General features: G+C 38.6%; 1 long non-coding RNA gene across 8 annotated transcripts; it reads right to left on the reverse strand.

Moving 5' to 3' along the window:
• Positions 1-15,920: 15,920 nt before the first annotated feature.
• On the reverse strand, positions 15,921-22,188 carry LOC145617856 (uncharacterized). 8 transcript variants are annotated; one of them, XR_014107806.1, is made up of 9 exons: positions 21,940-22,188; positions 21,605-21,760; positions 21,275-21,406; positions 20,092-20,203; positions 19,843-19,978; positions 18,848-19,219; positions 17,545-17,823; positions 17,356-17,418; positions 15,922-16,239 (listed from the first exon to the last, which is right to left on the reverse strand). It is a non-coding gene; the product is annotated as an uncharacterized LOC145617856 (long non-coding RNA). The 8 variants fall into 8 exon arrangements; XR_014107802.1 differs by having other exon boundaries at positions 18,848-19,362; positions 19,730-19,978; XR_014107804.1 differs by having other exon boundaries at positions 19,726-19,978.
• Positions 22,189-24,772: the final 2,584 nt, after the last annotated feature.

Below are 24,772 nucleotides of genomic sequence, written 5' to 3' on the forward strand. Positions count from 1 at the left end.
GTTTCCTAGCTAGAGTTTATCGTAGTTGACGCTAGTTAGACCTCTAGGAGAATAGCTTGACATGCTCTTTTGGTTGCATGATTGATTTTCCCTCACATTGCTTGACTTAGTCGACTTTCCATTCCAAATTTGCTATGTTCATTGCTATTATTTGCGGATCCTAATCCCTAGCTCTTTTATTTGTTTGGTTTCTTCGTTTTAGTAGTTGTTAGAGTCACCTTTTATCTCTTGTCTTCGACCTAGCTTAGGCATATAATTGGAAGCACTTAGGCATTACCGTTCCTTTGGGTTCGACCCTTGACTTACCTCTATACTTGTATTTAGGTTTGTTGAGTGTTTAAAAATTTTGTTTGGCTTAGGGAGAATTAGCCCAACGACCTAGTTTTCCCCACGTCAGTTTCAGGCCTCGAACAATGAGGCGGAATATGAAGCCCTGCTAGCCGGAATCCGCATGTGTAAGGCGGCAGGGGCAACGAAAATTGACGCCTACTCTGATTCACAGTTGGTCGTTAGCCAATATGAGGGCACAGTTGAAGCAACTCACCCGGCAATGATCAAATATCTTCAGGCGGTCAAAGAGGAGGCTGGGTCACTTGAGGAATTTCATCTGAATCAAGTACCTAGGTCTGATAACAACCATGCGGATGCTTTGTCAAAACTTACATCCTCCGCCTACCATGATACGCCTCGGTCAGTCTTTTGGGAGGTACTTGAAAAAAGAAGCATCTATGAAGATCCCATTGGAGTCCTAGACCGAAGCTCTACCTGGATGGATGGCATCCGGGCTTATCTCTCAGACGGGACACTTCCTGATTCGCCACAGGAGGCAGCCGTTCTGAAAAAGCGAGCTGCAAACTTCGAGTTAAGAAATGGAGAACTCTTCAAGGCAGGGTTTCTTAAGCCTCTTTTGAAGTGTGTAACCCCAGAGAAGGGGAAGGAAGTTCTCGAAGATTTGCACTCAGGGTTCTGCGCCTCCCATATAGGCGGCAGATCCCTAGCCGTCAGAGCCAGACGACATTATTTTTGGCCCACTTTAGAGGCAGACGCCAAGGAATTGGTGAGAAAATGTGACAAGTGCCAGAAATTTGGCAAACTTATTCACCGTCCGGCTACTGATCTAACGGCCATCCACAGCCCAATCCCGTTTGCAAAATGGGGCATGGACATCTTAGGTCCTTACACGCCTGCACCAGGCAGAAAGCGCTACATCTTGGTGGCTGTGGATTATTTTACCAAGTGGGTAGAGGCTGAGGCGGTAAAAAATATCAAGACCTCAGACGTGATCTCCTTCATCTAGAAGAATATCATCATCCGGTATGGGGTTCCTATGTCTATGGTGTTTGATAATGGGCCTCAGTTTGAGACGCCTCAGCTCAAGACTTGGTTGGGAGATCAGGGGATCTCAAGTTATTTTGCATCAGTTGGCCGGCCCCAAGCAAACGGCCAAGTTGAAGCCTTCAACAAATTAATCTCATACGGTATAAAGAAGAAAATTGAAAGAGCCGGTGGCTTATGGGCTGAAGAATTAATTCATGTCCTATGGGCCATCCGGACAACTGAAAAGGGGGCAACTGGTGAAACCCCATTTCTCATGGTTTATGGTGCTGAAGCCGTCTTGCCCATTGAGCACTATGAGCCTACTCTCCGAGTAATGCTATATGATGAAGAGGCAAACTAGGAGGCAATGTGCCTAGCATTGGACTCACTTCCAGAACGCAGGGGCAATGCCGCCTTGCGTCATGAGATTTACCGTCTGAGAATGACAAGAGCCTACAACAAGAGAGTACACAAGCGTCCCTTGAAAGTGGACGACCTTGTGTTATGAAAAATGGAGGCAACCGGTAGGGCCAATGAGCTTGGAAAGCTAACTCCTAATTGGGAAGGCCCCTACCGGATTTATGAAGAAGTAAGAGACGGCACCTACCACTTGGAAACTCCAGACGGCAGGCGCCTGCCTAGAACTTGGAACGTAGATAATTTGAAAAGATACTACGTTTGAGATTTTGTAATAATTTTTTGTAAACAAGAAGTATACATTAATGAGAAATGGCTTTTTGTTTTCATTTTTGAAGTTTTTTATACCCCGTCTGAAACACAGACGGGTTGCATGTTTATTTTTCTAAGTTTGATACTTGGAAATTGAATGAACGTCTGATTGACAAAGAGGCCAATGGCCAGATAATTAAGCTTAGCACAAAAACGCTCAGTGGCTACACAGCCGGTCTCAATCAAGACCAAAGGCCAATGGCCAGACTGCTGATTTTCCCATAAAACCGTCTGTCCCTACATGGACTAAGGCGTCCGGCGACACCCCTCCGGGTGCAATCGTCGCATAGAGAAGCCAACATGCTTACTCTACGTAACACTGCAGGAGGCCACGATTGGACGGCTGAATCAGCCACCCATAGCCGTCTGCCTGAACAACTTAAGGAAATGTTAAGGTTGGAGAACCGGATGTCAATTGACATCAGTCGGCTTCCTCTACCGGCTGCATTCCTTACTTAGCGTTTTTCGCATTAAAGTTGTACACATCCCCGTTTGGGGCAAAAGAGTTGTACAATGGCTAAATGAACTTCACTTAGGCGGTCATAACCGTCTAGGTAGAAGCGGAAACGCCTGTAAATGTACGGCTGTGCACTTGGTTTGGGGCAATCACTATTGTGATTGATTGACTTGCAAACGTATCATGCTCTCTGCAGCATCAGACGTTCCCAAGTCAATCAACCAACCCCGCTTAAAACCAAGCACACAGCCGTCCAGGGGCAAGGACAGCCGCATGCTTCTGATAAGTTAGGCAAAAAATTGAAGCCGCATGCTTTTGATAAGATAGGCAAAAAATTGAAAAATTGGAGTGCAAACACAGGCGCTGAAAATATCAAAACCGACTCAGTCGATGCATTCATTAAATTTCCACCCAGCCAAACGGCTGTGGTGGATCAATTGTTATCCGGACCCCGTCCGGGAAAGAGAAATTGTTTGACAAACACGGCTCCTTAGCCGGTAAAGATACAAATATACTCGGCACACAGGCCGGAAAAGCAAGTTTGTTGGCATACTGCCGCAGAAGAAAAAATTAAAAAAACCAAAGACTTGGCTCACAGCCGCTGAAACTATTGCCCTGCAGACGGCCCCTCCTGGTCCTTCCCGCCTTCCTCGAGGATCTCAACCTCTGGAGCTTCAGCCTCAGCTTCGGCTTCAGGCTCAGGTTGCGCCGTCTCAGCCTAGACGAGGAAGGACTCCGGCTCAGGCAGACCCTTTTCTCTCAAGTAGATGACCTCGTCAGCATACTTGTGAGCTAGAGCCCAGACGCCATACTCCTTCCCAGGATACAAGGCTTCCCAGGCGATCCTCATCATGGCGTCATTGTCGGAGGCCATCTCAGCGACCAGGCGGTTTTGCTCCGCCTTAAGAGTTGCTCGGAAGTTCTCCTGAGCTTTAGCCGCCGCCTCTTCCATCTGGGCCACTTTGCTCTTCAGATCAGCATTTTCTGAAGAGGCGATTTGGAGCGCTTGGAGGCTCTCCTGGGCCTTTTTGAGGTCCTCCCTAAGTTTAGGGAGGTCAGCCTTCGCCTTCTTCTGTGCCGCCTCTGCAGCCTCAGCCTTCTGGTTGGCCGCCTGCAGCTGCGACTCCAGCTCTGAGATCCTGGCCGCCAGCGTCATTTGTGTTGCTTTAGTTTTAAGTTCATTAACTATAGACGTGTGTAAAGCAACGTCAGTGGCATTTGTGGCGGACTGATTGGCCCGTCTTACCTCATCCCGTTTGCGGGTGTAAGGACGCTTGAGCTCGTCTACCCGCAGCATGGCCTGCAAAAATAAACAAGGTCAGGAATACAGGCGGGGAAAGGGGCAGAAACAGTTATAATAATAAAAAAAAAAAAAAAAAAGAGAAAAATGGCAAAGTAAGCTACCTCAGCCAGAAGGGTCAAGATACGTTCCAGATTGAACGTCTCAATCCCCGGGATAGCATCTTTATCCCGTTTGCCCACAGCCTCCAGCATTGCCCGCGCATGCTGCTGGACGTCTGGCCAGCGAGGCGATCTGCACCACAATAAGCATCAGATTGAGTTACTAAAGCTGCGCCTATCTGGTTTCGACCATCTGAGGATGACGTTTCCTGAGAGTGTGATTTCACTCGCAACGGCCATCCCAGCTCAGGCGGGGATTCAAAAGGATTCTTACCTGCAGAGCCGGCGTGGCGAGAGCCGCTCACAGTCGTTGATTGCCCTTCGGTTGCAGGAAGATGGACCAAATCTAGGCCAAAGGGGCCTGACACTTGTTCGCTTCTCCCCCCAACTCTCATTTGCCTCCCAGACGGGGCAACAGGGGTGGTCACAGAGGCGGCCTTCTTTGAGGACTTGTTGGAGGACTTGTTAGTTTTGGAGACAGGGGTCTCCTCCCTAACCCGTTTGAGAGTCTTCTCAAACGTCTTGTCCACTATGCCTCCCTGAAAAAATAACAACTTAATGTCAGCAGACGAAGAAAGGAAACTTTGAAAGAAAACTCTTAAAAGGGTCAGGCGGTTACCTTGGCCTTGAGCTCCCTCGCCTGCTCTTCCTCCAAGTCTCGGCGGATTTGTGCTGAGGACCGCTTGGGGGTCTTCTCTTCTGGCAACATGTTTAATGCGTCTTCTGCAAGTTCAGACGGGAAAACAGTTAGAACATTATCAAGAAATATATATCCGATACAAAAGTACTACAGACGGAAGTAAGTCAGGCGCATACGTCTATCAAACATGTGCCCTAGCCCGCAGGCGGCTAGGAAGCACTCGTCCCTGAACCAGGCGCTTTTGGGGATCCAATTCTTTGGAACTTTTATTGTTTCCCCGGTTGACAGGGTTGCGTCTGTGAGGCCGAAGAGATCAGCCTCAATTATTTTGTCGTAATCCTCATCCGGGATTCGAGGAAGATAACACTTCCGACCCATAAGGTCAGGCTTCTTATTGTACTGACGGAGTTCGTAATTCTCTCCCTTGGTAGGAGTCGTGCACAGGTAGAACCTGTGTTTCCAGCCGTCAAACTTGGACACCTTGTCCAAGGTCATCATATATTAAGGTAACGTGGTCAGAGTATACCACGCTCTGTACCCGCCTGGGTTGCGGCTAAGATAGTGCATTTTGGCAAATGCCTCCCAGCCGGGGTGAACCCCTTGAAATTCGCAGGCGGCAACATACCCCAATATGTTTGCCCAAGAATTGGGGGTAAGTTGCCAGACGCCGAGGCCATAGCCTCTCAAAATTGCCTTCACCGCCTGGTGAAGGGGGAAACGGAGGCCCGCCTTGAACGTTGCCTCGTAACAGCCAAAGTAGCCGTTTGCAATACGTTCAGTGTTTTCCCAAGAAATAATGGTGCCGTCTAGGGGAGGCACCCTTATTTTCCACCCGTCTCCCATAGGGTGAGCCTGCAAGAATTTGTCAAGACCTTTTTCCATAAGGTCAATATCTTTTGAGGAGACTTGGATCTTGTAGGGATCATCTTTCTCCTTCCCCGTATTCCTCTCTTCTTCCTCACTATCCTCAAACGGAGGAAGATCGTCGCTGCTCTCTGAGGAAGAGACGTTGAGACCACTTCCCGTCTCCTCCCCAGATAAGGATATGGAAGCTGAGGCGGCCTCCTCACCGCCTTGGTCGTGGGTCTCTTCTACACTTTGGTCGCATTCCTCCAAAAAGGAATCTAGAGGAGTTGGGGGGCCACGCGGTGGAGATCACTCTAGAGCCGTCTGGTGTCCAGAGCCAGACGTCTCCCTTTCAAGCGTTTAGCCGCCTGAGGCATCACTTTTATAATCTGGATCTCGTGCCGTCTGCATTGTCCGAGCCATTGTGTCCTGCACAGACGCGCAAATGGTCGGAATCCAAGCATGAGGGTGGTCCCAACACCCTCAGACGGCACTATCAGTCCTAGACTCAGCCGTCCCTGGTGAACGGCTGGATCTACCCTAGGTTGTGCCGTGTGTGTTGGTGATGAATCCATTTATTGCAAGGAATATATACAAACGGAAAAATGTAAAAAGAGCTGAAAGAGTCAGAGACGGTACCTTTAGATTTGATATCTGAAGGTAGATGGGTCCGCTTGTGTTGATGCGACTAAATTCTTCGGAAAATACGCCTGACTCAGACGGATGACTTCTGTTCTCTCTTTCAAGAATTTCTCTAAGTTTACTCTGAAAATTTTTGTGAAGCGTAAATGAAAATATGAGGGTAAACGGCTATATAAAGAGGGTAAATGAAGGAATATTCCCGTAATTTACCCAGAAGTTGAAAAGTTAAAATTAGGCGGTAAAATTACCACCACTCGGAGAGTGACAAGTGTCACAGATGCCACGTGGCGTGCCACGTCACACCTGTGAGGGGCAAATGTTTAGGGTAATTTTACCCCTCCTCGTGGCCCAATCAGAGGGTGACACGTGTCAGCCCGGGAATGTTCCAAAATGGACCTATCCCTGTGTGACACGTGTCATCCCAGATATTTGGGAGAATGTCGGCTTTCAGGCCCAAATCCCGGGAAAGCCGTAATACGGCGCAGCCCATCTCTGATTAGGGTTCTGTCACCTAATCAGGGGCACAAATCCCAATGACCCTATAAATAGGGAGATTCCCCTCTTTTCGAGGGCACGTTCTTTCATTTACTACAAACTGTCCCTTTGATAGAGACAGCTGAGCTAGAAAACCTAGCAGATCCCCACCTAAATTTCCGCACCTTTTTCTCTCCTTCAAGTTACTAACTTGAGCGTTGGAGGCGGAGCACCATTCAAACGGTGTCTCCGTTGATTTTGCAGGTACAGAAGCCCTCCGGACCAGTCTTCGAGTTGTAACTCTCCCAAGGGACAAAAACCCCCAAAACAGTTGTCACCTCTCAAGACGAAGAAGTCAACGATTATTTCATTCATTCATCGACTTTCCTCAAGCATGGAAAGTATTCATCAGTCGGTTTTCCTCAAGCATGGAAAGCATTATCGGTGGATTTCTTCAAGCATAGAAAACCGCCAAAATCATCTGTCGATTTTCCTCAAGCATGGAAAATGTTTTCCAGTAGATTTCTTCAAGCATAGAAAGCTACCAAATTCATTAGTCGGCTTTCCTCAGGCATGGAAAGCATTTCAGCGAAACATCATCCGGTAGATTCCTTCAAGCATAGGAAGATACCAAGCATCATTGGTCACCGATACACTGGTGTCAGATACGTATTCTATCCCTTTTACACTTTTATCTGTAGAACTAACATTTTTCTGCAGGTATCGGCGTATATAGACTGATTTAGTATCGCAGAACGTCTTAAATCATTCTCCGTCCCAATCGACTACTTTGACTATCGTTTTCGAAACTTTTATTTCTACAAACTCAGTCAAAGTGGGGGCTTCTATAGACACCTAAAAATGTCTCCCCAAAACCAAACCCGATGATGAACAACCTTTCTCCGTCACTATTGGTCGGGTTTAGTGTTTAATCCCGAGAGTGCTTAAAAACCATATTTAATTAAATTCGTATTTCTGAATAGCCCGTGGATCAGTCTTGATGTTTTGTAAAAGCATAGTTTTAATTTCAGCCCAGACTTTTTTTTTATTGTTTTATTTATTGTGGCCCAAACCTTTTATTTATTTATTTATTTTCTAATTTTAGCCCGATTTTAATAAATCAGAAAAATGGCCCGAAATTATCAATCGGCACCTAAAATGCTGAATGAAATTAGGGATAAAAATGAATTAAGACGGAAAAAAGGACAAAACTGTCCCGTGTCACGGCAAGGAATCCCGCGCCACGGGAAACTTTCCCGTCTGACGGCAAAGTGACCCGTGTCACGGGAGACCTGAAGCGACACGGTACAGTTTGTGTCCCTTCCACGTAAACCCTAACGCGTTTTCTTCCCCCGTTTGTTTAAAAGTCTCCCATGTCACTCAAAAGCGTACCGTGTCACGAGATTCTCTCCCGTCTGACGGTGGAGTTTACCGTGTTACGGTACGCCTTGTCGTGTCACGGGACACTGTTTTAGGGTTTTTGTCATTTTAGGGTTCCGTGTGTTCCCTCAGCACATTTTTCCTATAAATAGTCCCTCATTTCTGATGTACGGGGCATCAAAAATAATTCTCTCATTTTCTCTTCTATGCTCTAGCCTAAACACTAGCCTACTCTTCTCTCTTTCAAAATACCTTCCTCAAGCACTCCTAGGAGTCCGTACTTTACCCGGGGTTCTGTCCTTAAGCCACGGTGTGAAAGGTAGAACTGTTTGAGGGTTTGGCCCCAAATCAATTCTCATTTAATTTAATTTAATTCCATTTTAATTATTATTTAATTATTTTCCTTGAAGTTACTAACGCGTTTATTGTTTTTATAGTAGCAAGCAAACAAAATCAAAGTAAGGAATCATGTTCCTTTTATTTCTATTATTTTTCTAACGATTTTATATTGTTGGATTTATTGCTATATTGCTTCCAAAATTAATTGTTTGTTCTATTATTATTAATGATCACCATATTGTATGTTTAAAAGGAATATGTAATTGAATATAACGCCTAATAAGATAATTTGGACAACCGGTTTAGGTTCCTTTTAATCTTATTATTAAATTGAAGTGATCACCAATATTATAGAATTATGTGTTGCATTAATATTCAACCAATTTAGCTTAATAATAGTTTGGAGAAAATTGAATCTTTGTTTGTATTCCTTTGAGATCACAGGAATACTTTTCACTATAAGAATCGAGTAGAGGCCAATACGGGCGAACGTGACTCCATGACTCGCTTCGTACCATCATTCCCGATCCTCCTTTCGTGGTTCCGAACCATATGGAGTTAGTAATCTCATGGATTATGAATGGGGTGTAACCTTCACGGGTCAATCGTTGTTGCCTATCGTTGTCCCTTAATCGTGGTTGCCTTATAATGATCCGTGAACGGTTTACAAGTTCCGTAAAAACTTGTTGGCGGTTCCCTACTTTATTTGTCCCTAATCGTTGTCCCTAATCGTGATGAGTGACATTTTTGGCACTCATTTGGTTCCTTTTTGGATGATTTTTATTCCATTTTATCTCTCCTTTCTTTAGTTTTCCTTAGTTTTATTCTTATTTTCTTCATTTTATGCATTTTGTAGTTAGTTTCTCTATTTTGTGCTTTTTCTAGTTTATTTGTTATTTTTCCCTTTTATTTGCGTTTTCTCCTTTGTTTGTAGGTTGTAATTGATTGTCCAAGGATTCCCGAGCTTCCTCTCCATGATCTTTCATTGTTTTCATGCCTAAAGCTTGTGCAAGAAGTTTCAAGTCAAAAGAGGGATCAAAGGGGCATGCTTCAAGGCCTTATAAATGCCTTCCTCATGGCTCATTTTCTTCAAGAAATTCAAGGAAGTTGCTGCCTACCTTGTCCTCCATCATCATCATCTAGGATGCGTGCACCTCGTGAGCAAGGGCAAAGAAGAAAGGAGGGCGCTGCAGCTATGTGCGGCCGCACATCAGTCATGTGCGGCCGCACATATGGTGTGTGCGGGCGCACATGGGGTATGTGCGGGCGCACATCCCTGGGTGTGCTCCCGTGCGCACCGTTCTCTCTCCTCCGAGCGCCCGCACCTGCGTGGGTCTATTTTTGGGCGTCATTTCCGACCTCCTCCTTGTATATATGGTTATTTCTACCTATTTTTAGAGGGGAAGTTTTAGATTGAAGTAGATAGTTAGTTTTTGGAGAATTTTTAGAGAGAGAAACTCAAGAACTAGAGAGAGAAACTCATGATCTTTGGTGTTTGTTCAAGAATTCATCATTGTATTTGATCTTTTGATCAAAGTTTTGTAAGGATCTTCTTCTTAATCTCAATTCAATTTTGATTTTAGTTGATTTCATTAGTTTTTCATATTGTTGATGATTGATTTGGTTATTGATTGAATTTTGATTGATTTTGATTGATTGTTGGTTTAATCTTTGAATTCAAGCATGTTGATGATTAATTTGATGAATGTTGTAGTTTTGATCTCCATTTCTATGGCTAGTGAGTAGTTCTCTAGCTAGGGAGATGGTGAAGCATGCATGAATGATGGAATAGTGTAATTTGGGGATAATTGATGGAGTTGATGATATGATTAAATTGGTTGATTTTTCATGTGCATGTGTGTGATTAATTGAGGTTTGGCCATCTTTGATTAATACACTAGATTGCATTGTAAGTATGCTATGACACGGACAATTGATTAGTAGACTTGCAATTTCACGATTGAGGTGCTTTGTTATGTTCCCTAGTTAGTGTTTAGTATAGTTGACGCTAGTTAGACCTCTAGGTGAACCACCTTAGCATGCTCTTTTAAATACATGATAGTTTTCCCTCATATCGATTGACTTAGTCGGTTTGACCTCCCCAAATTACCAATTCCATTGTGAATGTATGTGGATCCATTCCCCTAGTGTTTTAGATCGATTAAATACAAGTTTGCATACCTAGTTTAGACCTAGTCCTACTTCAAACCCCTTTTGTTTCCGAAATAGCTTAATCTAGACTTCGTGCACTTAACATCATTCCCTTGGGATTCGACCTTGACTTGCCACTAGACTATTAGGGGTTGGTTAAGCATATAAATATTGTTTGATAGGGCAAGGTGGTAGCCCAACGACCTACCATTCCGAGCCACGTTAAATCGTTATGTCAATTCCCACTTCCTATGAGTGCCAAGCATATTCACAACATGCTTTTAACGTAGGCGCACTTCGAACGACGCCTACACTCACTCTTATTCTTTCTTTCCTAATCTTTCTTGTCCTTGTTGCACCTTTGAAAAGGCTTTGAAGTTATATTTTACACATGCTCTCTCTCCCCCCAGTCCTTCCATCTCTTTCTTCAATCCAACCTCATTATATCTCTCAGCTTTCTCTGCCTCTCTCTTTCTTTCAGCCTCCTCTCTTTTTTTTCTTCTTCCGGTCCCTCTCTTTTTCTCTCCCAACACCTCTCTCTATCTCTTTTCTCTTTTTATCTCTGTTTATCGCTCTTTCGAGGCCCCTTTATCTCGTATGCTTCCTCTTTTGACCCCTTTTTCCTTCTCCTTCCTGGCCCTCTTTTTCTCTCACCCGGCCCCTCTTTCTCTCTTCTCCTAACTCCTCTCTCCTGACCCCTATTCTTTCACACTCGCTCGCGCCCTCCCTTTTGCTTTGTCTCTTTTCGGGCCCTCTTCTCTCTCAACTCTTCTTTCTCCCGACTACTTCCCCCCCTCTCTCTCTCTCGATCTCCCGACTCCTCTTTCTCTTTCACCCTCTCCCCCCCCCCCCCTTTCATCCTCTCTTTTTCTCACCCCTTCTTTCCCTCCCCGATCCATGCCCCATCTTTTTTAAAAGCCATGTATTAATATAGTTATACAAACATAAAATAGAAAATAAACACAAACTGAGGAATCTAGCATAATTCTTATATGTGTTTTAAAATTTTTTTGGCTCCTTCTGACTCCTTTTGGTACTCTTTCTCAAAATTAAGTTGTATATATTCAAAAACACTTACAAGCTAAGATGTTTTATCCCTAGCTATTATTGCACCTCAAATTATCCTTATTCGAAATATTTTTCTTTACAAAAAATCTTCTTAGTTTAATTTTTATTCATTACTAATCCATGACTATAAGCAAACGATAGTAAAATAAGATAGTTTATTAACATTGAAATTCATCTTCTTCAATCCCAAGAGATACAACGGCAAAAGTACGACGACAGAAAATTAGAGCTTAAATCTCAAATTTTTAACTGCACAAAGCTATATATGAGATACAACTTTATCCATTACTAATAGATTTGAAAAAAAAAATTACAAATCGGACATAAACCCAAATTTTATAATGAGCTTAAAAGCAAAACCATATAGTCATACCTTTTTTTTAGAAGGAAAAACCATACAGTCATACCTTTCAAAATATAAACCCTAAGTTTCTTTTTGGAAAAATTGCCCGTAATAATCCGACCTTTGGGGCGTCCGCTAAAAATAATCCCACCTTTGGGTTATTTTTAAATAATCCCACCATTACACCTCTTCCGCATTAAATGGTCCCAACCGGTCATACAACTTGTTATTACAAGTTACTAAACACGTGGCAGCTTATAATTGGTAAAAAAAATAAAATAAAACTTTTTTTTTATATTAAATATAAATAAAAAAAGAAAGAAAGAAAAAACCCCAAACCCAGATTCCGGCCACCATATCCCTTCCCCTCCTCAATTCCGACCACCAACTTATTTCCCCTTCCCGATTCCAACTGCCCCCAACCTCCCCCTCCCAGTTTCCGGCCAACCCGACCCCAACACCCGCCCGAACATCTACTACGCGCTGTTGCTTCTTCGCAAACGCGCCACCAGCCACCCATAACACCTACTCCTGCTGTTGTCTTCTCCTTCGCAACTGATCACCCCGTCTCCCAATTCCAGCCGCATCTTTGATGTGAATTCACTAATGTTTCAAGTATATATAATTAATTATATATAATTAGTGGGCTAGTGTGTGAACTTTATAATCAATTTCCATCAAGTATATAATCAGTGGGCTAAGGAGGTGTGAATTTTTTCCCATCATACACACATGTTTCAAGCGGACAAGCGGTGTGGGATAGGGCGGCTGGGTGGGATTCCGGTCAGCGGCGGTCAGTTTCTGGGTGGGATGATGGTTTCGAGGGTTTGGGTTTGGGTGGTGGTGGGGATGGTGGTGGCTGAATTGGTGTGGATTAGGTGGTGGTGGTTTTTTTAATATAATTAATTAAAACCTATTTTACTTTTTTTTTTTTTACTATAATTTACTTTTTTTTTTTAATTTTCAACCAATCAAGTAGCGACACATGTAAATTTTTTTTTTTAAAAAAAAAAAATTACCTACTCAACCGGTTCCAAGTAAAATGGGACCATTAAAAAAGAGTAGGGGTAAAGGTGGGATTATTTAAAAATAATCCAAAGGTGGGATTATTTTTAGCGGACGCCCCAAAGGTGGGATTATTCTGGGCAATTTTTCCTTTTTTTTTTACTCCGTAATAACGTGTCATTTTGGTACAAAATGATCGGTTTTCTTTATTAATAACTAAATATATTTATTTGTGAAATTATAACTTTTATTTTATTTTGAATAAAAATGTATGGGGCACAACCGTACAAATATGATGTAAAATAAATTAAAATTACATTTTTTGAGTAGTAATTTAGAAGTTACATCGAACCAACTCACAAAGCCAACAACCAGTTACTTTTTATTTAAGAGTTGGAATAGAACCAACAAAGCCAAACATGAAGCATCTTTTGTATTTCTTAAATGAAGGACATTCTCAAGAGCATTAGGCTGGAAAAACATGGTATGGTGATTCTTCTGAGCCACAATCACCACAAACTTTGGGTTCCACTTCTCATCTAGGAATTTACAAGCCTGCCAAGAGTTTGGAATATGTTTGGTTATGGAAATTGAAAATTATCAAAGGATGATAAGTCATGGGCAAACCTGCAAACCTTAATGGTTTTAAGCTTTAAAAAATAATGCAGAGATCTTAACTACTAATCAGGCAAAAACAAGTACCTAAATATGAAAATATGTTCAACTGACATAGAAAAAATAAGTAGAGCCTATAATGACCCATTTAAGAATTGCTTAGGTTTAAGACAACATTTACACAAGTAACACCTTTGGCAAACATATCTCATGATACCTTCATCTTAGACACAAAATTGTCAATCATTTCGACCTTAGAAAACTGAGTCCTTAGATGCCCTGTATCGTGAAATTAATGACCATTCCCCGGAATTAACAACCTAAAGAACATAAGAACAAACATCAACTAATGTGCAAAAACACAGCAATTAGCATGCAAAAACTAATGTGCTTTCACAAGATACAAAATTAATATATAAAAAATTTATAAAAATGAAACTCTGTAATATATTACCAAGAAGAGTAGAGATATCAAATGAAAACACGAACCGCACAATGTGGAACACCATGAATGGTGGTGGATTTGTGTTGACTTTTGACTTTGGATTCCTTCATGCTGTCAATGTACAACTATCAGCTATCTTCTTCAATGACATCATAAAATTTATCCTAAATAAGTCATTTTTCCATCAAAGTAAACTGAATGCATAGCGATTCAAGAAAACTCGGAAATTTTTTACCATGCATTGATAATAATATTATCAAAATACGTGTTCTTTCAATGATATTTAAATACTGAAATATCAAAGCCTACAAGCCAACATTGACAAGCTGAATTGAAAATTGTTTAATTTCTTTCAAAAAAAAAAGGCAAAAAGTCAAATGGGTTATGAAAGATCTTACCAATATATTAGCATGGGCATAAATACGGCTACCATCATCAGCTTAATAAACTTCATCAAAAAGGCGGTCATACAAATCCGCTATTACAGTGCTTACAAAGCATTAGTCTTTGTAAGATGACATGCCCTTGGACTTAAGCAAAACCCTCTTAAGTTGTGCACCGGGCAATGGAGGTGTTGGTGGAGGATTCACACATTGAATTGTCGATCACATCTCCATTTTACACATTTCATTGATTTCAACTCCTGCAAATAATGAAAAAATACTCAATTTTAGTAAATCATCGATTTCTTAATCAAAATTTAGAACTCTTTATCTTCTACTCAAAGCTTATATAGATTATATAAGGGTCTAATCAAATGCATTGCGTAAAATCAATCTATAAATCTTCCCTAAATCCCACACAACAAATACATGAATTTAACAAAAATTTAGAAAATACATACACAAGTATATAATAACAATTAAATAAAATCCCTTTTGGGTTTTATGAGATAATGATCAATTATGCAAATGCAAGCATAATTTTGCATAATTGAACTAACAATTACTATCATATAAGATCATACTACCAGAATAATAAATTTAAGAGAATAGAAAGAAAAAAATTATGAGTTATTATTAGATCATTTCACAGACATAGATACCCAGATGAATGACAAAGCTCAACTAAAGTAGAAATTTAACACCCATGAATATTATAAACAAAACAAGAAGAAAACTTAAAACTTACAATTTGATGACAAAAAAGAATTGAATTAAGAAGTTGCTATTAAGAAGTACTGTTTATAAAAATTAAAGCCTAGCACGCTACGCGCGGGCCCCCTTAACTTCTGCGATATGAAATTTGGTTAATGTCAATTGTGTGTGGTTATCTCAAAATTTATAAAATTTATAAAAATTCACGTTAGTAATGTTTATACTCATTGGATATATCTTAATGATCGTAATTAAGAAGTAAATTTGTCCATATACCCAAAGAAGAAAAAAAAATGTCCATACACTTTAAATGTGATGGTCAAGTCTGCTTAGGGATTTTGATACGGAGTACTTATTACAAGTTAATCAAGTCTTTGATAACAATTATAGGGATTCACATTCAATGGTCTTGTAAATGTTCTAAAAGATTGTACTTCATAAAATTATATCCTATCTGCATATACACCTCGTTCATATGGTTTCACTTTCACAATTATGAGAGAAGTAGAGAATCTATTATATCTCTCAAACTGGTAAAATCTCAAACTGATTCAAAGCATTAATCTATAATTGTTGTGGCATTTAAATCTTATGAATCAAACATCACTATTGAATAGTCTAACAAATTTATAGGTAAAATATGTAGTATCTACCTATACTTGTGCTGCTGTTACAAATTTACAATCAAGCTGATCCAACAGTTTGTGATTCCAAAATTCAGTCTACTGTTAATGACATTGGTAGATAGCCTTGATTATAAAATTGACACTCCTTATAATAATTTTGAAATTGAGTTGTATATTAACCCCATTAGACATTTTGAATTTGTTCAATGAGTAAGAACTTAGTCTTTCCTGTCAGCTTTTCTTTTATGCATTTCTTATAGTTGTGAAAGAATGGCTTACAGTATTTCAGTTCCTCCATCAAAATTTCGAGCATTTGCATAATCTGAATTATATATTCTCAGTTTAGTATCTCATTAATTGACATAAATTAATGCTCATAGACATTGATCAAAGAAATGAGTCTGAATACATCTTAATCATTAAAAATTTACAAAGATTCAAATATGGAATCGTGGATCAGTTAAATTTGTTTTAACAACAGTAGGTGACTTGACATGTAATGAAAGTTCTCCCATTGCAGAACATAGGCTGCAAGTTCTGCCTTTGAATCATTAATAGCGAATTGGAGCTGAGCTCTAAAGTGGTTAGCCACATCAGCTTTTCTAGTGTATACTCCTATGCATTTTTGTTCAAGCTCAAGCTTGCCCACTTCATCCCATATTATCTAAAAAAAAAAAATAGTAGAAACAAAGAATAGAGTTAATAACTGATGAAAACACGATAAAATAACATCCTAAACTTGAAGAGCAGTAGTGCAATTAGTTTGTATTATACATGAAGTTCATACCAAAGAGACCTACAAGTAGTTTCCTCTTGTGAAAGAGGATCTTTCAGAATGCCACCCATAGTAAGAGATATTTGTAACCACCAAATGTATTAACATGCAGATATATCATTTAGTGAGATAAGCAAACAAAAAGGAACAAATGCATTAACTTAATTCTAAATGCCTTTAACAACCTATACACTGCAGACATATCATTTAGTGAGATATTTGTCTACTATAGAGCTCGGGGGCGAAGCATGGCCTAGAATTATATACATTAAGCACAATATTAATGGGGAAACAACAACAACAAGTCAACAACAACAACAACAACAAAAAACCAAACCTGCATACACATAAAACAAAGCAAAGAAATTTTAACATTTTTTTCCGTACCAAATCTTTTTTTTTAATTATTATTTCTTTTATAGCTCCTTTTAATTACTCTGCCTTTAAGAAGTTTATGTGTGTTGCTTAAGCTAATTCACAAAGTCTATACCATAACTTCCTGGCTTGCGCTTGAGAGTATCTTGGTGTATTACCTGTATTAAACGGGAGGAAAATAGACCCCTTCAATTGTGTTCCTCTTTTGTGTAACCAAAAGAGAAAATGCAATCCATGTAAATTACCATTATTATCTCCCCAAGCTTTTCCTTCCAAATCATTAAAAGGGATTTGAAGCCATATAAGGCTGTATGCAAATATTTAACAAAGCATTTAAAATTAAATCAGCTATGAGTTAAAATTTATGGGGGTTGATTTGCTTTAATATAAAATATTCTATTCCAAATTCAATAGCTCGTACATTAATTAAGTATGTTAGTTACCAATTCAAGACTCCTCCAAGCAAATTATCTAGTTGCTCATCAACTCGAGGCAAATAAATCCCTCATTTGAAATTTTTTTTAAAAAAAATACAAATTATGATAATAAACTTACATGAAAGTGCCAGAACATACATGTCTTTTTATACATTTATAATCATAGTTACAATCGTAGAACAAACCAACTCACCTACCATTCCAAACCTCAGGCTACAAGCGCGGCATGATCTGGAGAAATACGAAAACCACGCATCTAGCCACAACAACAGCAGCATTAAGTTAATTATAGTAAGCAATAATTCTCTACCTAAGATTTTCTCCAAATTTGAAAGAACCAAAAAGTGTTATTTCAGTTCTGAAAACCACCAGTTCAACTTACCTCCATTTAACCAAGAAATTCGAAAATGGAAGACCTTTTGAGTGCTCTATCCATACCTAGGGGATAGTTTTCGCTCACTTGATAGATTTGGCTTGGGACTGCTTTGATGGAAATCATAAGAATGCAAATCTTGCAGCATGGCAGTAGATTTAATGAAGCTAGACTTTTAAGCCAAATTGGAGGATGGAGAAGGGAACACATCATCCCGACGACGCCCTTGACTGGCTGTAAGTTCGTTTGCCCCAACACCAGTAGCAGCAAAATCTGCTATGTCCTTGTCTGTGACAAAAGAAATCCATGAGCAAAAGTAACCAGTTAGACAAAAATCATCAACGTGTAGACAAGTTTCATATTAGCTTGCATAGATTTGATCCAAAGCAGTTAACAATGTAACCTCAGTCAAGCACAGAAGTTATGATGAATTCAAACCTTTCGCTAGTGGTACAGGGCCAAGAGCCACCCATGAGAAAAAGTATGCTGGCAATGTTTTGTTTATTTTGCCAAGAAGAGAATAAACTTATATAAAACATCAATTATTCAAGCCCTAGCTATAAAATTACATTAACCAGAAGTCAGACATCATCAACGTTGGCAAAGAATGGTCCTAAACACGGAATAACAGTAATATAATCAGAAGGTTGATTTACTCCCTCAATGGAACTATATCCATAAAATCCCATGAAGATTCTTATATAAAACAAAAAAAACAATAATAATAAAAAAAAAAAATCAAAAGAACCATAGTGTTTCACATATTGTGCATTCAAAGATGAACGTCGACTCCTCAATAAATGAGTTTAAATTCCTGCTAACAATTGTACCAATTGATATGACAAGACTAATGGAACCTCTCCCAATTTAAAACACCCTTCTCATCCCTTATTATAGCCTCTCTAGATAATCAAATTACTTGGCAGCAATAGTCATCTTTGATTACCAGCGATAAATCATCCTATTTTAGTGATTTTTTCACTACTCGATTATACACATAAAAAACCAATTAACAGAGACCACATTAACATTGATCCAGTTCTTTCACAAATTCCCAAATCCAAAATAACGGATCCCATATCCAAACCATTGCTCACATGCCACTAATGCCACAGGAAATAACTTTAAGCTATTTATGCAAGTAGAATAGCCTATAGAAAATGACTATTCCCAGCACTTGGTAGACAAGAGACTAACAAGTATGCCATCTTAAATACAAATTGAGAATGGGACAAGCAGAAGACATTGATGATGCAAAGGGTTCACAAACTAAAATAAGTTAGTTTTAAAAAGAAATCAGTAAGACTTTTACCAGACTTGGTGGTGAAGAAGTGAATAATGACATCGCAGGCATCTAACGAAGATATAGCCCTTCTTTCAAGCCTTGTGAGCAATTCAGCAGCTTTAAGATATAGCTCTTTGCCATTTAAATCTTCACTTTTCTAAAGATTCTTCTAACAAAATCAAGCTCCTTAATCAGTGTTTGTATACCCCAATCTTTAGCGCAAAAGATAAACCCATCTTTGACAAATCCAAACAATTCTAAAGCATGAACACATCCAAGACAATATGCATCTCAGTTTTGCCAGAGGACCCCTTCAAGCTAGCGCCAGGTCTTATTAGGTTATTCTCAGCACCACAGGCAGCATGACACTAATGAGAGCAAGTATCGCATCCAACCCAACTACAGGTATTGTTGGCACAATCATAGTTATTATGACACACAGAACACATACACTTGCTGCAAAATCCCTTCTTTGTCGAGCAAATCATACAGTCACAGTCATCCACAGGCACCGAGGATTTACAGTTAATATTTCTACATCTCTGGAAGAAGAAAATTTCTGCCAATTCACTATACGTTGCTAGGTTGTGTTAAAATATTTAACAAAGCATTTAAAATTAAATCAGCTATGAGTTAAAATTTATGGGGGTTGATTTGCTTTAATATAAAATATTTTACTGCAAATTCAATAGCTCATACATTAATTAAGTATGTTAGTTACCAATTCAAGACTCCTCCAAGCATTATCTAGTTGCTCATCAACTCGAGGCAAATAAATCCCTCATTTGAATTTTTTTTAAAAAAAATACAAATTATGATAATAATCTTACATGAAAGTGCCAGAACATACATGTCTTTTTACACATTTATAATCATAGTTACAATTGTAGAACAAACCAACTCACCTACCATGCCAAACCTCAGGCTGCAAGCGCGGCACGATATGGAGAAATACGAAAACCATGCATCTAGCCGCAACAACAACAGCATTAAGTTAATTATAGTAAGCAATAATTCTTTACCTAAGATTTTCTCCAAATTTGAAAGATCCAAAAAGTGTTATTTCATTTCTGAAAACCATCAGTTCAACTTTCCTCCATTTAACCAGGAAATTCAGAAAATGGAAGACCTTTTGAGTGCTATATCCATACCTAGGGGCTGTCAACAGAGATATAGTTTAGTTTACTGTACCTTCATGATGCACAATATCAATACTACACGTCAATAAGAAAGAAAAACTACAAAACAATGAGAAGGATATGTTCATTAACCCTTCAGAAGACAGAGAAATTCCTTGAACAACTGACATAAGAGCCCTAGCAGCTCTAGCAGCTATGCAGCAACACACACGACAAACCCGAAACGGTGGAAGCTCGGTTTACCCTACAATTGTTCACAACAACCATAAAGACATTATAAAGACATTATCATGCACGCCATATAAATGGATTAGTTTCAAAATCTTGCAATATTGATAAAATAGATAAATTCCTCTTTAGCCGAAAATCAATCTAACAATCACACTACTTCAAAATTTCTGTAAGAAGTCCTAACCACGCACAAAATGCTCAGAAAATTCATGAAATTATAAAACAAAATCCATCAAATGAATAATCAAAATAAAAATAATGACTCAAATATTATTTCAAAGCAAAATGAAAACAAACCCAAATGGCCCTTGATTAGTGAAATTAACAAACACATAACACCTACAAATAAGATAACCACCTGAACTTTTCTACTCAAATCCAGTCTAAATGATAAAAATCTGAGTCGCCTTAATTCTAAAGTTTCAATTAAGTTTAATAGGCCATAGGAGAAAAATTCAGATCCGGCCCTTAAGAAAAATTTAAATCTAGCAACAACAATAAATCGGAGAAGTATACACCCCACCAGAAGAAACTTTAATCACTCATGCATCAGGTGCAACCTTCTCTAACAGAACCAACATTGACTCTGTCATGAGGCAACATTGATTTAAGATGGCATAAGTTCCCTATACGTTTACAGAACAATTTAGCTCAGAGCTGAAAGAATATAAATTTTGAAAAAGCTTATTAGCAATGCAACTATAATGAGAATAGTAGCATTTTTGTTAACCAGAAAAAACATAAAATTTATCCTTCATAAGTTATCAAATTTTCAGCTCTGATTAGAAATTTTCAGGTCAACCATGATTCTCAATTAAAAATAAAAGGAATTTTTATAAATTTGCGATGATTAATTCAACAAATTCATGATAATTTCCACAAACAAGAAAAGTTCTTTATCAATAGAATGAAATATTCCTACAATTATTAATCCAGATGCTAACCACGAATTTCCATCACAAATTAATGGTGGGTTTCATTAAATTAAAGTATAATCACGAAAAAGAACTAGAAAACAGCAACTTTCATGAAATCCATCTTCCTATTCAACTACAGCAAATTGAAAGGGAGGAAACTACATTACAAGTTTATATTTTAAGTGGCTGCAGTCCATGGCGGCAGTCTGATGCCAGAAACTTCGCCACCACCATTACCTCCTCCGTTGCCTTTCATCGCATCTTCTCTCCTCTTTTTCTTGTTCGACAAAAATGAAAGCCTGAATCAGAAGGGTGAAAATCCTTAGAGTTTCATCAACACTCTTTAATCAAGAAATAGTTCGATTTCTCAATCGAATTTGCGAAAATTAATTATAATGATTAACCAAAAAAGGATTAGTGGATTTGTATGAAAATTGAAGCTATATCCTAGATTGTCAATTGATATTAGATGATTATAAAAAGGATAAACATCTTACCTAAAGAAGCTTCTTAAATGGAGGAGATTAAGCTCAGAACACGCTGCAAGCCTTAAATGGAGAGCTCTGATCAATGAAGAAGAGCAAAGGAGAGAGATTGAGAAATTGTGTTGTCGAGGAAAAGCAGGAGTATAGTAGTCAAAGAAGAAGTGAAGGCTGGACAGAAAAATTCAATTAGAAAACTAAATTAAACCACAAAAAAAACTCAATTTTTCAAATACCCACAAAAATTCACATTACCCCATTTCACAATCAACAAAAATAAATCAAATGTTGGGTAATCAACCATCAAATGAACAACAATAATAGTCAGAATTTATTTAAATTTTTGTTACCGATAAGCAGTGACGGAGGGTGGTGGTAGACATATCACGTAAAGCTCGACGCTGTATATCTCCCATTCTTGTTATAGTTCAGCCGCCCTTGGATTTCACTGCTGCTGCTCCATTCTTGCGATGTTAGCTATGCTCAGGAAATGTAAAATGGAGGGAGGAGAGAAAAAATGGAGGTAAGGAGAGAGAAAGCCATAAAGATGACTAGTTTTGAGGGAGTTCGTGAAGAGGCGCCAAAACGAAAGGCGGAGAGGAAAAACAGGAACCGACAAAAGAAAGAGAAAACCACCGGTGCAAGTAAAATCAGCCAATGCAAGCAAGGGCAAATATGGCAATACATTAAAGTTGAGGGTGAAAGTGTAATAGTGCCAGAATTTACTATTCCTAAGGGGATACTGTTACTAAGCTACATTGATCCCAACTTCAAACTTTTTTAAGGGTTATAGATTCTTATATGGTTGGATAGCCCTTGAAATTATATTTCCAATGATATATTGTAATATTAATTCCGAGCTATAACGAAAAAGATATGAGCGAAATACGAAACTCTATCCAAAACTGACACCGTCCCACTATTTTGGCCATATCATTTATGCTACAAAATATTTTAATCTGATTCTAATTGGGTTAGAAAGTAGACTTCAAGAGCTTTCCAACGATATTTTATTCATCTTATTCTGAATTCTGGATCAAACGATATGATAAAAACAAAAACCGCAAAAACTGCTGTCTATCGCAAGAGTTTTATCCGATTTGAATTCTTATCTTTTCTTGATTCGACCCCTCTTTTTTCCCTATAAGGCCCTGTTTGATTCACCTTAATTTTGCTGAACTGAAATAATTTTTACTGAACTGAACTTATTTTTACTGAACTGAACTTAATTTTAATAAATAGAAATTATTTTTACTGAACTGAAATTATTTTTACTGATCCTCTATTATAATTCTTCTTTAAGAAAACTGAATTTTACTGAACTGAACTTATTTTTACTGAACTGAAATTATTTTTACTGAACTGAAATTATTTTTACTGAACTGAAATTAATTTTACTGAACTGAAATTAATTTTACTGAACTGAAATTATTTTTACTTAATAGTATTTTTTTAAGGTGAATCAAACAGCGCCTAAATAGAGGTCATATCTCCCATTTTCAATCATCAACAAGCTTGAGCATCAAATCATTCTCTCTTCCTCTCTTCTACACCAAAAATCATCATCTCTCCCTACACCAAAAATATTCTCTCCTCTCTCTCTTGCTCTAACCTAAACTCTAGTCACCCTATTGTCTCATTTTATATCCCTTAAGCACTCTAAGGAGTCCATACAATACCCGAAGTTCTATACTTAAACCAAGGCGTGAAAGGTATAATTAACTGAGGGTTTGGACCAAATCAACTCTACTTTTTAGTTAATTTAATTTCAATTTGATTTATTTTTTATTGAAATTACTAACAATTTATTTATGATGTAGCAATTTAAAGGAACGCGCGGAATATGAGTAATTAATTAATTTAATTACTTATTTTATTTTCTTATTGCTAGTATCATGATTAGGATTATTTTTATTTGATTTGGACTAACGCTATTATTGTTGAATTGCTTCCAATATTAATGTTGATTCTATTATTATTATTATTTATGATCACCATATTGCATGTTAAAGGGAATATGTAATTGAAAATCGCGCCTAATAAGATAATTTGGACAAGTGGTTTAGGTTCCTTTAATCTTATTATTATATCAAGTGATCACCAATATTTTAGAATAATGTGTGTATTAATATTCAACCAATTTAGCATAATAATAGTTTGGAGTGAATTTAATATTTTGTTTGTATGCCTTTCAGATCACAGGAATACTTTTCATTATAAGAATCGAGTAGAGGCCAATACGGGCGAATGTGACTCCATGACTCACTTCGTACCATCATCCCCGATCCTCCTTTCGTGGTTCCGAACCATATGGAGTTAGTAATCTCATGGATTATGATTGGGGTGTAACCTTCACGGGTCAATCATTGTTGCCTATCGTTGTCCCTTAATCGTGGTTTCCTTAAATGATCCGTGAACGGTTTACAAGTTCCTTAAACAGTTGTTGGCGGCTCCCTACTTTCCTTGTCTCTAATCGTGTCACTAATTGCATATGTCAATTCCCACTTCCTATGAGTGCCAATCATATTCACAACATGCTTTTAACGTAGGCGCACTTCGAGCGACGCCTACAATTTGGCGACTCCACTGGGGAGGATTCTTGGTTATTTATCGATTTGAGTGATCGGTATTTAATTGAGATGAGTGGATGAGACTTGAAAGATTCTTGAAATGTATTCCTGCGATTTAATTATATTGGCATTGTCACATATGCATATGCATATTAGGTTTCCTATTTTTCCACAATAGTACGTGTTCTACGTACGTGGCTAGCTCGGGGGATTTAACCTCTATAAACCCAAAAACACTCATGGCAATAAGGGTTCATCCGAGTTTTTAAATCAACCCAAACCATGGAGTCGAGTTTGATTTCATCACGAACTCGCGGAGCCGCCCGTTGGCATACACCCTCAAGGAAGGCTGCGTTGCTAACTCGTCCAAACTCTTAACCATGGTACCCGTTGACACCCAAATAAGCTTGACCATAGTGGAACATAGATCTTGACTTTGGGTTCCGAACTTCATTGCATCATTCGTGACAATGTGCTTATGTGTGCATATTTTTATTTTATTTTTTCTTCTTTTTTTTCCTCTTATCAAACCTTCTTTTTTTTTATTATTAGAGTCGAGTCATTGACTTTTTTATTTATTTTGAGTCAACCCGGATTTTTATTCCCGTATCCT

This window comes from Chenopodium album, chromosome 26 (genome assembly GCF_948465745.1).
Source record: "Chenopodium album chromosome 26, dcCheAlbu1.1, whole genome shotgun sequence".
Lineage (NCBI taxonomy): Eukaryota > Viridiplantae > Streptophyta > Magnoliopsida > Caryophyllales > Amaranthaceae > Chenopodium > Chenopodium album.